Below are 14,610 nucleotides of genomic sequence, written 5' to 3'. Positions count from 1 at the left end.
GGTCCAGGAAGGAGGATAGTGCATTCAGTGTGAGTGTCTGTGTGTGTGTGTGGTGTGTGTGCTGTGCGTGCGCGCCCGCGGAGAGAGGGGCGGGGGAGGCGGATGAGGAGGATGAGATCATAGTTTCAGGATCCTCAGGAAACCCTGGTACTGGCAGCAGCCAGCCTCTGCTGTGCCCACATGACCCACAACTCTGGCAGCGGACCCGGCACTTCCAACATTATTAAATAATAAGAAAGCGGCTCCTACTCCAGGCTCAAACCTCCCTGCAGACCAATGGACGCCTTCTAAGAGTTTGGCGAGTCAGTGACTGAAGCGCCCGTCCATTCCAAGGTGTGTGCACGGCGTTTTCTTCTTTGACAGCTCCGGAGTGGGGGAGGGCGCGGGAGTGAAGGGGGTCCGTGTGCCGGGCGAGGAGTGGGCGCGAGGCCGGGCTGCCGCGCTGCCCCAGCCGCCCGGTGCAGCGGAGCCCGCCGCGGGGCGGGAGGTGCACATGACGCGCAGCCCCGGCTGCGCAGGGACCACAGCCGCCCACGGCGCCGGGGCGCGGGCACAGGCGGCTCGGCGCTGGAGCAAGGGCAGGCGCCGCGCACCGAGCAAAGTCAAGAGTGGAAGCGGGCGGAGAGCGCCGGCAGGGGCAGGGATTCGCCTCAACGCCCACTCGCGGGGTTCCCACCTGTGCGCCGGCGCCGGCCGCGGCTAGCGCGAAGCATGTGCCGGGCGCCGCAGCCAGGACTGCGGCGCGGCGCCTCCCCGGGCGGCGGGCGGCGCCTCGGGCCGGCGGGGCGGCGGTAGCGGCTGCTGCAGGATGTCCGGCCTGGGGGCGCAGGGCCGCGCAGGTAAATCTCCACCGCCCTCGAAGGCCGCCGCAGCGCCGCAGCCCCTGCTGCTGCCGCGGCGCCGCTCAGGGGGTGGCGATGGCAGCCGGCTCCCTCGCGTCGCGGGTTGAGTTGTTTTTGTTGTGGTCGCTGCCGTCTTGGTCATCCTTGCGGGCTGAGCTGGTGGGAGGTGGCCTGTCTACCTCCATTAGGGATGATACTCACGTCGGGGAACAGTCTGAGGGGTATTGACCGGGACATCCGCGATGGGTTCCTTTGCAGCCAGCGGCGTCCTCTCGTGTTGCAGTGCACTGCGGTGCCCGGGCCGATGCCTGAGTGGGAGTGGACTCCGGGCTCCGGGCCCCGGGGACGGGGGCGGCGGGGGCGGGTGGGCACGGGGGTGAGTGTCTTCGGCTTTTATAGCCTGTTGCCCACTTCGAAGTTTTCTGCTGGACAGAGGGCAGGCGGGAGGTTCGTTTTGGTATCCGGAGTGGGAGGTGGAGAGAGGTGTCTGTCAAAAGACCAAAGCCAAAGAGAGAAGAGGGGTGGCGACGGCGGGGCTGGGACTCAGTGGTACCACTCCTGGGACTTGATGGTAAAACTTTGCTGTTTAGTAGGCTTGGGGTATGGCTTTGGGAAGATAACTGTAGAACTTGGCAGTGAGGGGCGCAGGGGGAGGGGGCAGGGGAGGCGCAAATATTGGATGTACCTTGCAGTGAAGCTTACCACGCTTTAGATTCATTCTTATTCTAAAAAAAACGTGTCTTGAGTTGATGCTTATGTTATCCTGTTATATGTCATCACTTGGCATTTAATGTGTTTGTGTTTCCTTTTGAACCTCAGAGATACTTGTGTTGTTGAAGTGTACAGTTACTGATTTCTTTAAAAAATAATAGTTTTTTTTCTTTTGCTTATTCCAAAGGTGGAAACTTTAGGAAAATAGTGTTCCACATGTTCCACGGTTCTATATGGTTTAGATTTATTCACTGTCTTAATTCTTAGACCACCAAGGGGGTAGGTAATGTTATTAAACAACTTTTGCAGGTGAGAAAATCCAGGCACAGAGAGAGAAAATAACTTACCCAAGGTCACACATTTATTAAGTGTTAGAGTCTAGTTGGGCTTTTCGTGCGCCACTAATCAACTCATTATACCTAAAGTCTTCTATACTGACCACATCTTTCTATGAAGATGAGCCTTAATAGGTATGTGCTGCATGTTCAGAACAATTAACTCTTTTTCTTCTTCTTCTAACTTTCAATACGAAAATTATGGCAAATAACGTTTGAGTAGTTTCCTTTCACCACAATTAACCAAGTGTCCTACAGTAATTAAAGTTGCATGTCCTACAATGATTAAAGTTGCATGTCCTACAATGATTAAAGTTGCATTTCACAACAAAGTTGAGATTTTCAGCAGTTAAGATGTATCAGCAAAGTAAATTATTATAAAGCAGATGGCTAAAGCTGTATGTTTGTTTGCACTTAATTTTAAATTTCATAGGTTATTAGTCTGTTCTTTGTTCAGATCGTGACCATCGTTTTCTTCAGAACACCATCTTGCAGATTTTTGAGCAAGTTTAGTTATATTTAATCCTCTCATTCTGGTGAGAGTTGGGCAGTTTTAAAAGAAGATTTATGCAATTCTCTTTCAACTATCAGTGATTAAAAGCAAGCTGTATTTTAAGGGCATTCGAGTCTGTCATGTCATTTAGCCAATTGTATGTACTTTATACAGAATTGTGTAGCGGTGAAGACTGAAATCAAATTTTCTCATTAGTTCTAAGTTGAAATACTTTTAAAATCTCCACTTGTTTTCAATGAACCAGGATTGAAGAAAGGTCTCCATGAGGTGAGCTCCAACTTACTTAGAGAATTACTCTCACATATTTAGAGAATTATTCTTCATTTGAGCTTATCATAGAGCTTTCACAATATTCATTTTATTGGGCAGATGTCTCTTAAGTCTTCATCTGTTATTTTTTTCAAGTAAATTTTAATTGCTTCTTCACATAACGAGTTTCAAAATTATTTTGACATTCATAGATTTCCTTTAATTCTCATCTTTCACTTTAAATTCAATATGTATTTCAAACTCATACTTACTTAACATTATAAGTAAAAAGAGAGTGGAATCCAACTAAATGGCACGGAAACATGATCTGTGGATATGAGAAAAAATATTCGGCTCTTCAGTGGTTAACCATCCCCTCCCTGCAACACACACACACACACACACACCCCCCAGAATTATGGCTACATCTTTATTTTGGGATGCTACAGTGCAGTCCTGTGGTCAGAGTGGTTGTATGCCATCAGTAACAAGTGTTTTTGATATTGAAATTGAATTTGATTTTTCCAAGTCCATTTATATATAGTGTTGATTGTTATCAAGACATAAATCCTGTGATACATACATATATCCTTTCTTAACTCAGTGTTCCAGTTTTCTAGCGTGTTACTTATTTTAGAGACAGCTTGCTACTTTTATCTCACTTGGTAGTTTTGACATGACCTTTTCCTTTCAAGTCCCACACCTCTAGTTTGAAAGAATTGTACTGCTTCTGCATCTACAGAGCCTCTTTTTTCCAGGTGTGGGGTGCAGGAGTGGGGTTCAATAGTGAGCAGAAAGATCTGTGAGCCCTGACTGCACAGGGGGACAAGTTTTAATAAAATAATTATACCAATAAATGATTACTTGTAAGTTGAGGTGAGTTTCCTGAATGAAAGAAGGAGTTCTATGAGAATATCTATTAAAGGATCCTGGACTAGACATGGAGGTCAGAACAAGATGCCTGAAAAGCCACATATTTGTGCAGGAATGACACGTGAGAAGGTGTGTGCTAATTCCAGTAATCTTTTCCTAAATGCTTGCATGTTAATTTTCTGAATTATTTTCTGAATCAGAGATGTGTGTCACTCTAGTTGTCTCTTTACTTCTGTATTCACCAGGAGATATGCTATTTCACCTCATTATCCATCCATGGACATGGGGAGGTTTACAAAACTATCAGTACTTTTTTTAAAGCACATGGAACATGTGCTACCTTTATGTGGTTACTCGCCTATTTGCAAAGAGTTATTTAGGTTTAATGTAATATAGTCATTTTCTTTCTTTTCCTTGGCAACTACTTTCAAACTAAAAGAAGTAGTTCTGTGTGGTTTGGGAGGTTTCTTGTTGTTGTTGTTTTTGTTAAAGTGCCAGGATGTCTCAAAATAGAACTTTAATTGATTTATCACACAGTCCCTAAGATTGTCTCAACTACCCAAAAGAAGAGAAGAGGCTCCATATTGATGGAGATGATACTGAGTGCTGAAGATGCTGGGGAAATTCATATTAACGAGTTCAAGCAAACATAGGAGTGACTAAGTTTATTGAACACTTACTGTATACTGAGCATCATTCTGTGGTCTCTGTATAAATTAAATGACGTATTCTTCACAAAAGCCATGTGAGGCTTGCATATCATTATCTCCATTTTATAGAAGGGAAAACTGAAGCACAACGGGGAGAGTAACCTTGACCACTGTCACATAGTTTGAGATGGTCTTTAAAACAAAGCATTCTGATTCCGTATTTCATACTATTAAATATTGATGTATAATAGGTATAATAGGTATTATACATCTTAACACCCCCTAATCTGATGTTTCCATTATTTAAAACAAAGTGGAAAAAATAGAACTTCCTTTATATGAATACTTTTTGCCCCATATTTTATAGGTGAAAAATATACAAAACGTGAAGATATATGAATGCTAGACAAAAACAGATGACTAATAGATTATGAGAAATGTTTCATTATATTATTTATTTTTCAATTCAAAAATGGTAAATTAAGCACCATTTGAAACTATTAAAATTTTTAAAATCAAAAGTACAAGAGTATCTATATTAGCATTTCAAATGATCAGGAAAATATCTTTAACAGCTAAAGGTTCTGTGATCATTAATTAATGTAAGAATTTTAAGACTGGGCGCAGTGGCTCAAGCCTGTAACCCCAGCACTTTGGGAGGCCAAGGCGGGTGGATCACCTGAGGTCAGGAGTTCAAGACCAGCCTGGCCAATATTGTGAAACCCCGTTTCTACTAAAAATTCAAAAATTGGCCAGGCGCGGTGGCTCATGCCTGTAATCCCAGCACTTTGGGAGGCCGAAGTGGGCAGATCACGAGGTCAGGAGATTGAGACCATCCTGGCTAACACAGTGAAACCCCATCTCTACTAAAAATACGAAAACAAAAAATCAGCCGGGGGTGGTGGCGAGACCTACAGGTGGGACCTGTAGTCCCAGCTACTCGGGAGGCTGAGGCAGGAGAATGATGTGAACCCAGAAGGCGGAGCTTGCAGTGAGCCAAGATGGCGCCACTGCGCTTCAGCCTGGGCAACGGAACGAGACTCCATCTCAAAAAATAATATAATAATAATAATAATTTAATCACCTAAAAATGATTTATTCCTCAATTTAAAAGTAGACTCATCAATAACTGATGCTCTCACTCTTTTCCAGTGAGAGTTGTATTTAGTCAAGGAATAATAAAAGCAATGATTTCTTTTTGAGTGAATGCATGTGGTAGCCTATTTGACAGCAAGTGAAAGCCAACAACACTGCCAATACCTGCCCACAGCAACCAAATTGGATTTTCTGAACAGATTTGATAGTATCAACATGGTACAGAAATCAGAACAGCTATGTGTGTATCTTTTCTTGTCACCTACCCCAAAATAGACAAAAGTATAATTTCTGCTATCACACATTGTTGTAAAAAGTATGCAAACGTATAAATCATACTATACATTTATTTTGAATTCCAAACATAATATGCATGATTAGAATGTGTTCAATCAGTACTTTTAATTAGACACTTTATTTTGAGATAATTCGAGGTGCATATGCAGTTGTAAGGAATAATGCAGAGATCCCATGGTCCCTTTACCCAGGTTTCCCCAATGGTAAATTCTTGCAAAATGATAGTACAATATCACAACCAGGATGTTGACATTGATACAGTGGTGAACAAATTCCAGCACCAGAAGGATAATTCCTGTTGCTCTTCTGTGGCAACACCAACTTGGCTGTAACTACCACCCACCTCCAACCCCTTAATCCCTTGCAATCATTAATATGTTCTCCATTTCTATAATTTTGTCATTGCAAGAATGTTATATAAGTGGAATTTTACATTATGTGAACTTTTGGGATTGGTTTTTCCACTCAGCATAGTTTTCTGGAGATTTATCTAGGTTGTTGCATGTCTCAATAGCTTATTGCTTTTTATTGCTGAATAGTATTTTGTGGCATACATGAGCTATAGCTTGTTTAACCATTCACCCATTGAAAGACATCTGGGTTTTTTCCAATTTTTTGGCTACTACAACTAAAACTACTATAGACATTCATGTAAATATTTTTGTATTAATGTATAATAAGTATTAATTTCTTTGGGATAAATTCCCAGAAGTTGCACATTTACTTTTATAAGAAACTACCAAAGTTTTCCAGAGTGGATGTGCCGTTTTACATCCCCATCAACAATATATGAGAAATAAGTTTCTCTGTATCTTCACTAGCATTTGGTGTTATTGCTGCGTTGTATTTTAGCCATTCTGATAGGTGTGTAGCAATATTTCATTGTGATTTCAATTTGCATTTCCTTAAGACTAATGATGGTGAACATCTTTTCATATGCCTATTTGTCATTTAAATATCTTCCTTAGTGAAATGTCTCTTCATTTTCTATTTGGATTGTTTGGGAGTTTTTTATGCTATGTTTTGAGAATTCTTTATATATTCTCAATAATTGTTCTTTGTAAGATATGTGGTTTGCATTGGGAATATTTGCTTGGATTTATTTTGGGGTTACTTATTCTTTGGAAACATATTACATAGTTTTACATGTGAGTAACTATTGAACTCATAATAGATTGATTCCTCCCACATTGTTTTTCTTTTTCAAAATTGTTTTAGCTATTCTAATTCCTTTGCCTTTTCATATGAATTTTAGAATTATCTTTAGAATTATCTTGTCTATATTAACAAAAAAGTCTTAATGGGATTTTGATAGAAATTATGTTAAAACTGCTTAGCAGTTGAAGGATAATTGATATTTAATCCATACATGTGGCATGTTCCTCCATTTATGTAGAATGTCTTTGATATCTTTTATCAGTGATCTGTAGGTTTTGGGATTAAGTCTGGTACATATATTACTAGACTTACATATGAATAATTTTTAAGCAATTTAAAATAATAATGTATTTTTAATTTCAGTGTTGAGGTATTCAGTGCAAATATATTGATATTTAATTGATTTTCATGTTTATCTAGTATCCTGGGAACTTCCTGAACTCACTTATTAGTTCTGTGTGTGTGTGTGTGTGTGTGTGTATAGTTGTTGTTTGTTTGTTTGTTTTGAGACTGTGTCTCGTTCTGTCGCCCAGGCTGGAGTGCAGTAGCACAATCTATGCCCACTGCAACCTCCGCCTCCCTGATTCAAGCAGTTCTCCTGCCTCAGCCTCCTGAATAGCTGGGATTACAGGCACCTACCCCCATGCCCAGCTAATTTTTGTATTTTTGGTAGAGAGGGGGTTTCACCATGTTGGCCAGGCTGGTCACAAACTCCTGACCTCAGATGATCCACCTGTATTGGCCTCCCAAACTGCTGGGATTACAGGCGTGAGCCACTGCACCCGGCCAGTTCTGTATTTTTTTTGACAAATCTTAGTTATGTATGTTAATGAGGTACAATGTGATGTTTGTATATATGTATTCAACATGACATGTTAAATCATGCTAATTAACAGATTAGCTGTGTAGACCACCATCATGTCGTCTGAAAACAGAGACAGTTTTATTTATTTCTAATCTATATGCCTTTTGTTTCCTTTTCTTGTCCTATTGCACTGGCTAGAACTTCTGGTACTAGATAGAATAAAAGTAGAGAGTGCAAGCATCTTTGCCTTTGGCTAATCTTCAGTGGAAAGCATTCAGTCTTTCTGCATTAAGTATAATGTTATCTGTAAGTTTTATGTAAATGTTCTTTATCAAATTGAAGAATTTCACTTTGATTTCCATTTTTTCCTGAGTTTTAAAAAAAAATCACAAATAGGTATTGATTTTTGTCAAATGCTTTTCTTCACCAAATGACATGATCATATGATTTTTCTTCTTTAACTTCTTTATATGATGGAGTACATTGATCAATTTTTAACTATTGGACCAGTCTTGCATCCTTGCAATAAACTCCATTTATTCATTATTATGATTAATTCTTTGTATGAATTACTGAATTGATTTGCCAATATTTTGTTAAAGATTTTTACATCTATATTCATGAGGAATATTGACTTGTAGTTTTCTTTTTTTGGTACTGTTTTTGGTATTAGTATCAGGATAATACTAGCTTTATAAAATGAATACGGATGTGTTCCCTCTTCTATTTTCTGAAAGAGATTACATAGGATTCATGTTATTTTTTTCTTTAAAGCTTTGGTAGAATTCTCCAGTGAAATCACCTGGGCTGGGAGATTTCTTCTTTAGGGCGTTTTTGTTTTTAGTTATGGAACTCGATTTCTTTAATATCTACATTAGTATGCTAGGGCTGACATAAAATACCACAGACTGGGTGGCTTAAACAACAGAAATTTATTTCCTCACAGTTCTGGAGGTTACAAGTCCAAGGTCATGGTGTTGGCATATTTGGTTTCTTCTGAGGCCTCTCTTTGGCTTGCAAATAGCTGAGTTCTCACTATGTTTTCACGTGGTCTTTTCCTCAGTGCTCAAGCATCCCTGGTGTCTCTCTGTGTGTCCAAATTTCCTCTTTTTGTAAGGACACCAGTTAGATTGGATTAGGCCCTAAACACAGGACCCTAACAGCTACATTTTAATTTAAACTCTTTTTGATCTTAATCACTTTCTTTAAAAGTTCTATCTCTAACTGAGTCATGTTTTGAGGTCCTGGGGGCTAGGACTTCAACATATGAATTTGTGGGATGACGCAGTAATGATCTGTTTCATATTGTGTGAGTTACTGTAGTTTAAGTTGATTGACGAATTGTTCCATTTCATTTAAGTTGTAAAATTTATTTGTGTAGAATTACTCCTAATATTTCAAATTATTCTTTGGATGTCTGCATGGTCTTTAGTGCTATCCCATGTTTCATTCCTGATGTTACTAATTTATGTCTTCTCTCTTCTTTTCTGTCAGTTTTGCTAGAGGATTTCAATTTTATTCACTTTTGAAAGAACACATTGTTTCATTAATTTTTCTCTATTATTTTTCTGTTCTCTATTTCACTGATTTCTGTTCTTATAATTGTATTTTCTCCTACTTTTCTTGAAGAAAGATAATAATATCTTTTTCTATATTCTTGACAGGGAGCTAAGATTATTGGTTTGAGATTTTTCCTCTTTTCTAATGTATGCATTTAGTGCTATAGATTTCCCTCTCAGTTCTGCTGTCACTTTTGTATATTGTATTTTCATTTTTATTTAGTTGAATGTATTTTTAAATTTCCTTGAGATTTCCTCTTTGACCCACTGGCTATTTAGAATTATAGTGTTCAATTTCTAAATATTTGAAGATTTTTCCTGCTTTCTTCCCATTATTGACTTTTAGTTCGATTCTATTGTATTCAGAGAACACATGCTGTATGATTTCAATTCTTTTAATTTGTTGAGGTTTATTTTATGTCCCAAAATGTGCTATACCTTGGTGTATGTTCCAAGGGCACTAAAAAAGAATGTATATTTGGCTGTTTTGGGGTAGAGTGTTCTATAAATGCTGATTAAGTCATGTTGGTTGATGTTGCTATCAAGTTCTTGTATGCCTTTGCTGATTTTCTGTCTAGATTTCCTATTAATGAAAAAGTATATGCCGTCTCCAGTTATAATTGTGAGTTTGTGTATTTCTCCCTTCACTTCTGCCACTTTGGCTTTACATATTTTATAGCTCTGTTATTTGGCCCATACATATTTAGAATTGTTATGTCTTCTGTTATATTGACTTTATTATTAAATAATGCCCCTCTCTGTATCTGGTAGTTTTATTTGCTCTGAAGTCTACTTTGTCCGATATTAAAATAGACACTTATTTTTCTTTTAATGGGTGTTTGCATATCTCTTTTTCCATCCTTGTACTTTCCACTGGCCCATATTTTATATTTTATTTGAGTTCCTGGTAGGTAAAATATAGTTGGCTCTTTTTTTTTTGAGACAGAGTCTCGCTCTGTTGCCTAGGCTGGAGTGCAGTGGTGCAATCTCGGCTCACTGCAAGCTCCGCCTCCCAGGTTCACGCCATTCTCCAGCCTTAGCCTCCCGAGTAGCTGGGACTACAGGTGCCCACCACCACGCCCGGCTAATTTTTTGTATTTTTAGTAAAGACGAGGTTCCACCATGTTAGCCAGAATGGTCTCAATCCCCTGACCTCGTGATCCGCCCGCCTTGGCTCCCAAAGCGCTGGGATTATAGGCATGAGCCACCGCACCTGGCCTAGTTGGCTCATATTTTTAATGCACTCTGCTAATATCTGTCTTTTAATTGGTATATTTAAACCATTTACATTTACTGTAAATATTAATACAATGCTTTAGTGCTTAAATCTGCCATTTTTTGTTTGTTATCTCTATTTTGGATTTCACTGGTTTTTTTTTTTTCCTACCATCCTGTTATTTACTTGAGCATTTATAGAATTCCACTTTTATGTGTATAGTGTTTTTAAGTGCATCACTGTACAGAGTTTGTTTGTTTGTTTTTTGAGACAGAGTCTCACTGTGTCACCCAGGCTGGCCAGGCTGGAGTGCAGTGGTGCAATCTCGGCTCACTGCAAGCTCCACCTCCCGGGTTCACATCATTCTCCTGCTTCAGCCTTCGGAGTAGCTGGGACTACAGGCACCTGCCACCACACCCGGAGAATTTTTTTCTTTTTTTCTTTCTTTTTTTTTTTTTTTTTTGTATTTTTAGTAGAGACGGGGTTTCACTGTGTTAGCCAGGATGGTCTCGATCTCCTGACCTCATGATCTGCCCACCTCAGCCACCCAAAGTGTTGGGATTACAGGCGTGAGCCACCCCGTCTGGCCAGGTTTTTTGTTTTTTTGTTTTTTTTTTTAATCATCACTCTAAGTGTTACATCATATACACATAATTTATCACTGGCTACTGCTGTTGTCATTTTATCAATTTGAATGAAGTATAGAAACCGTACCTCCCTTTACAACCTCCATTTATAATATGATTGTCTTAAATATCTCCTCTACATACATTTGGAACCACATCAGACAGTGTTATAATTTTTGCTTCAACAAGCAAAGAAGGAAGGTCTGTTGCATTTATTCATATTTTTTGCTCACCATGTTCTTTTTTCTTGGTGTTCTAACCTTTCTTCTTTTATTGTTTCCTTTTTGTTTTAAGAACTTTCTCTAGCCCCCTTTGTGAGCAGGTCAGATCTGGTAACAAAATATTTTGTTTTCCTCTAGCTGAGAATGTCTTGATTTTTCCTTTCTTCCTGAAAGATTTTCACTGGACATAAGATTCTAGGTTGACAGGCCTTTTCTTAAAGCAATTGAAATATGTTGTGTTACTTCCTTTGGACTCCATGTATTCTGATGAAAATCCGTTGTCATTCTAATGGATTTTCTTCTTTGGTAAAGTAACATTTCTCTCTTGCTGTTTATAAAACCTTTTTGTCTTTAGTTTTCATAAATGTGACTATGATGTGTCTTGGCATGGGTATCTTTGGAAGATTTTTTAGCATTCAGATTTATTCAGGTGTTTAAATCTGTAGGTCTATGACTTCTGTCAAATTTGGGAAGTTTTCAGCCATTTTTTAGCAATTTTTCAGCCTCGCCCAATTTTTCCTTTCCTTCAGGTCTCCAAGACATGAATTTTAGACCTTTTGTTATTGTCACACAGTGTATTGATTTCCTATGGCTGCTGTAACAAATTACCATACAGTTCGTGCCTTACAGAAGTGCACATTTACTTTCTTATGGTTCTGAAGGCCAGAACTCAAAAATCAGTTTCACAGGGCTAACTTAAAGGTGTTAGCAAGGCTGCTTCCTTCTGGAGTTCTGAGGAATAATCTGTTTCTTTGCTTTCTCTAGCTTCTAGAGGCACCTGTATTCTTTGACTTACAATCCCTTTCTTGGATCACTCCAATTTCTTTCCTCTGTCATCATATCTCCTGCTTACTTTTCTGTGGCCAGATTTATCTCTGCTCTTTGCCTCCCTCTTTTAAGGACACTGTGATTACATTTAGGAGCCACCTGGATAGTGCAGGCCATTGTCCTTATCTGAAGAGCTGTAGTATAATCACATCTACCAAATCTCTTTTTCCATTCACAGCTTCCAGGGATTGGAGCCATTTCTGCTGAATATCTTTGGGAGCCATTATTCAGCTTACCACACACAGGTTTCTAAGGCTTTCTTTCTCTCTCTTTTTATTCTCTAATCTGTTTTCTCTGTTTTTCAAATTGAGTTGTGTCCAGAGTTGGTTCCTTCCGGTGGGTTCTTGGTCTCGCTGACTTCACAAATGAAGCCGCGGACCATCGTGGTGAGTGTTACAGCTCTTAAGGGTGGCAGGGACCGAAAGAGTGAGCAGCAGCAAGATTTATTGTGAAGAGTGAAAGAACAAAGCTTCCACAGCATGGAAGGGGACCCAAGCAGGTTGCCACTGCTGGCTGGGGTGGCCAGCTTTTATTCCCTTATTTGTTGCCACCCACATTCTGCTGATTGGTCCATTTTACAGAGCACTGATTGGTCCATTTTGCAGAGTTCTTATTGGTAAGTGTCCAATCCTTTAGCTAGACACAGAGCACTGATTGGTGGATTTTTATAGAGTGCTGATTGGTGCATTTACAATCCTTTAGCTAGGCACAGAGCGCTGATTGGTGCATTTTTACAGAGTGCTGATTGGTGTGTTTACAATCCTTTAGCTAGACACAGAGTGCTGATTGGTGCATTTACAATGCCTTAGCTAGACTCAGAGCGCTGATTGGTGCGTTTTTACAGAGTGCTGATTGGTGCATTTACAATCTTCTAGCTAGACACAGAGCACTGATTGGTACGTTTTTACAGAGTGAGGATTGGTGCATTTACAATCCTTTAGCTAGACACAGAGTGCTGACTGGTTCGTTTACAATCCTCTAGCTAGACAGAAAAGTTCCCCCACTCCCCACTTGACCCAGGAAGTCCAGCTGGCTTCACCTCTCAATCCCCTCTCTAAACAGTATATCCCAACGGCTGTTGGGAATTGGGCGATGATCACTCTAGTTACTTCTTGCTGGATAGGGGCGAAGAAGCGGCCCTGCAGTTGTAGTGTCCTCCAGAGGGGAACTCTTTAGGCCAGTCAAAGGGCCAGCAGGTCAGTCCAGGGGTCCTTGGTAGAAGTTGTTAGTTGAGCTCATTTGGGGTTCCATTTGTAAGACCATCTGTAGCTTGATAGCCTCAATCCTAGAGGAAACAAATTTAACAAGGAGGTTAAAAATACAGGGCCCGAAGGCAAGTAATAGCAAGATGGCTGTCACAGGACCTAGAAAGGGGAGAAGCCATGTCGCCCAACTCCAGAGGTTGGTATAAGAGTTTGAAAGGTGGTGTCTGACTTCAGAAGCCTTTTCGTGTAAACTTCAGGCAGCATCTTGTACTATCCCTGACTGGTTAGTGTAAAAACAACACTCTTTGCCTAAGAAGATGCAGAGTCTTCCTTTCTCAGCAGTGAGGAGGTCTAGGCCTCGGCAGTTTTGGAGAGTCACTGCTGCCAAAGAGTCTATTTGGGATTGTGGAGTAAGGATAGATTTTGTTATTTCTTGCAAACTGTCTGAGAAATCCTTTGAGAGTGTGTGGTAGTAGGATCATGAAGTAGATAAACCTGCTATTCCGGTTCCTATAGCAGTAGCCATTCCTAACCCTGTAAGTAGGGGTATTAGTTGTATGACTCTGTGCTGATGGTCTTGAGCTTTGAGGGGTACTGATAGGGTCTTATTTCCTCAAGATTAGAAGTTAGGATAATACATGTTACACTGTTAACTTTTAGCAAACTTTACTTTTGTTGAAAACCTTGTAAGATTGGGATTTCAATTATTCTTTGCTATTAATAAAACCTCGTTCAGTCCATATTAACTTAGAATTGGTATAGATGGCTCCTTCCTAATTCTGTAAGTACTTTACAAACAGCTGAGTGCAAACAGCTCGCACGTTTGAGCAGACCAATTATTAGGCAATTCTTGGATCACTCCAATTTCTTTCCTCTGTCATCAAATCTCCTACTTACTTTTCTGTGGCCAGATTTATCTCCGCTCTCTGCCTCCCTCTTTTAAGGACACTGTGATTACATTTAGACCCACTTGGATAGTGCAGGCCCCTCTCCCTATCTGAAGAACTGTAGCATAATCACATCTACCAAATCTCTTTTTCCATTCACAGCTTCCAGGGATTGGAACCATTCTGCTGAATATCTTTGGGAGCCATTATTCAGCTTACCACACACAGGTTTCTGAGGCTTTCTTTCTCTTTTTATTCTCTAATCTGTTTTCTCTGTTTTTCAAATTGAGTGATTTCTATTTTTCTATCTTGTAGCTCCATGTTCTTTTCTGTCACTCACATTCTGCTGTTGAGCCCACCCACTGATTTTTATATTTTGGTTATTTTTTTTCAATTCTAAAATTTCTACTTAGTTTTTCCTTATGTGTTCTATTTCTTGGCCAAAGGTTTCTATTTTTTTATTTATTTGAAGCATGTTTATAATATTCAATTGAAATGCTTTTCTTATGACTGCTTTAAAAACTTTGTCAAATAATTCT

The 14,610-nt window shown here is 39.8% G+C and overlaps 1 protein-coding gene across 11 annotated transcripts in view; it reads left to right on the top strand.

Moving 5' to 3' along the window:
• The first annotated feature begins 243 nt into the window (after positions 1-243).
• Positions 244-14,610, top strand: part of DTNA (dystrobrevin alpha) — a 396,395-nt gene continuing 382,028 nt past the window's right edge. For 10 of the 11 annotated variants that reach the window (XM_055234704.2, XM_055234694.2, XM_055234643.2 and 7 more), the window contains exon 1: positions 244-333. The gene's annotated coding sequence lies outside the window, so the exon portion shown is untranslated. The remainder of the gene's footprint in view (positions 334-14,610) is intronic. The other variant, XM_063646332.1, reaches the window with a different exon arrangement.

Source organism: Symphalangus syndactylus, chromosome 1 (assembly GCF_028878055.3).
Source record: "Symphalangus syndactylus isolate Jambi chromosome 1, NHGRI_mSymSyn1-v2.1_pri, whole genome shotgun sequence".
Taxonomy (NCBI): domain Eukaryota; kingdom Metazoa; phylum Chordata; class Mammalia; order Primates; family Hylobatidae; genus Symphalangus; species Symphalangus syndactylus.
The sequence above is the reverse complement of the archived record's forward strand: the minus strand, read 5'-3'. Positions and strand labels throughout refer to the sequence as shown.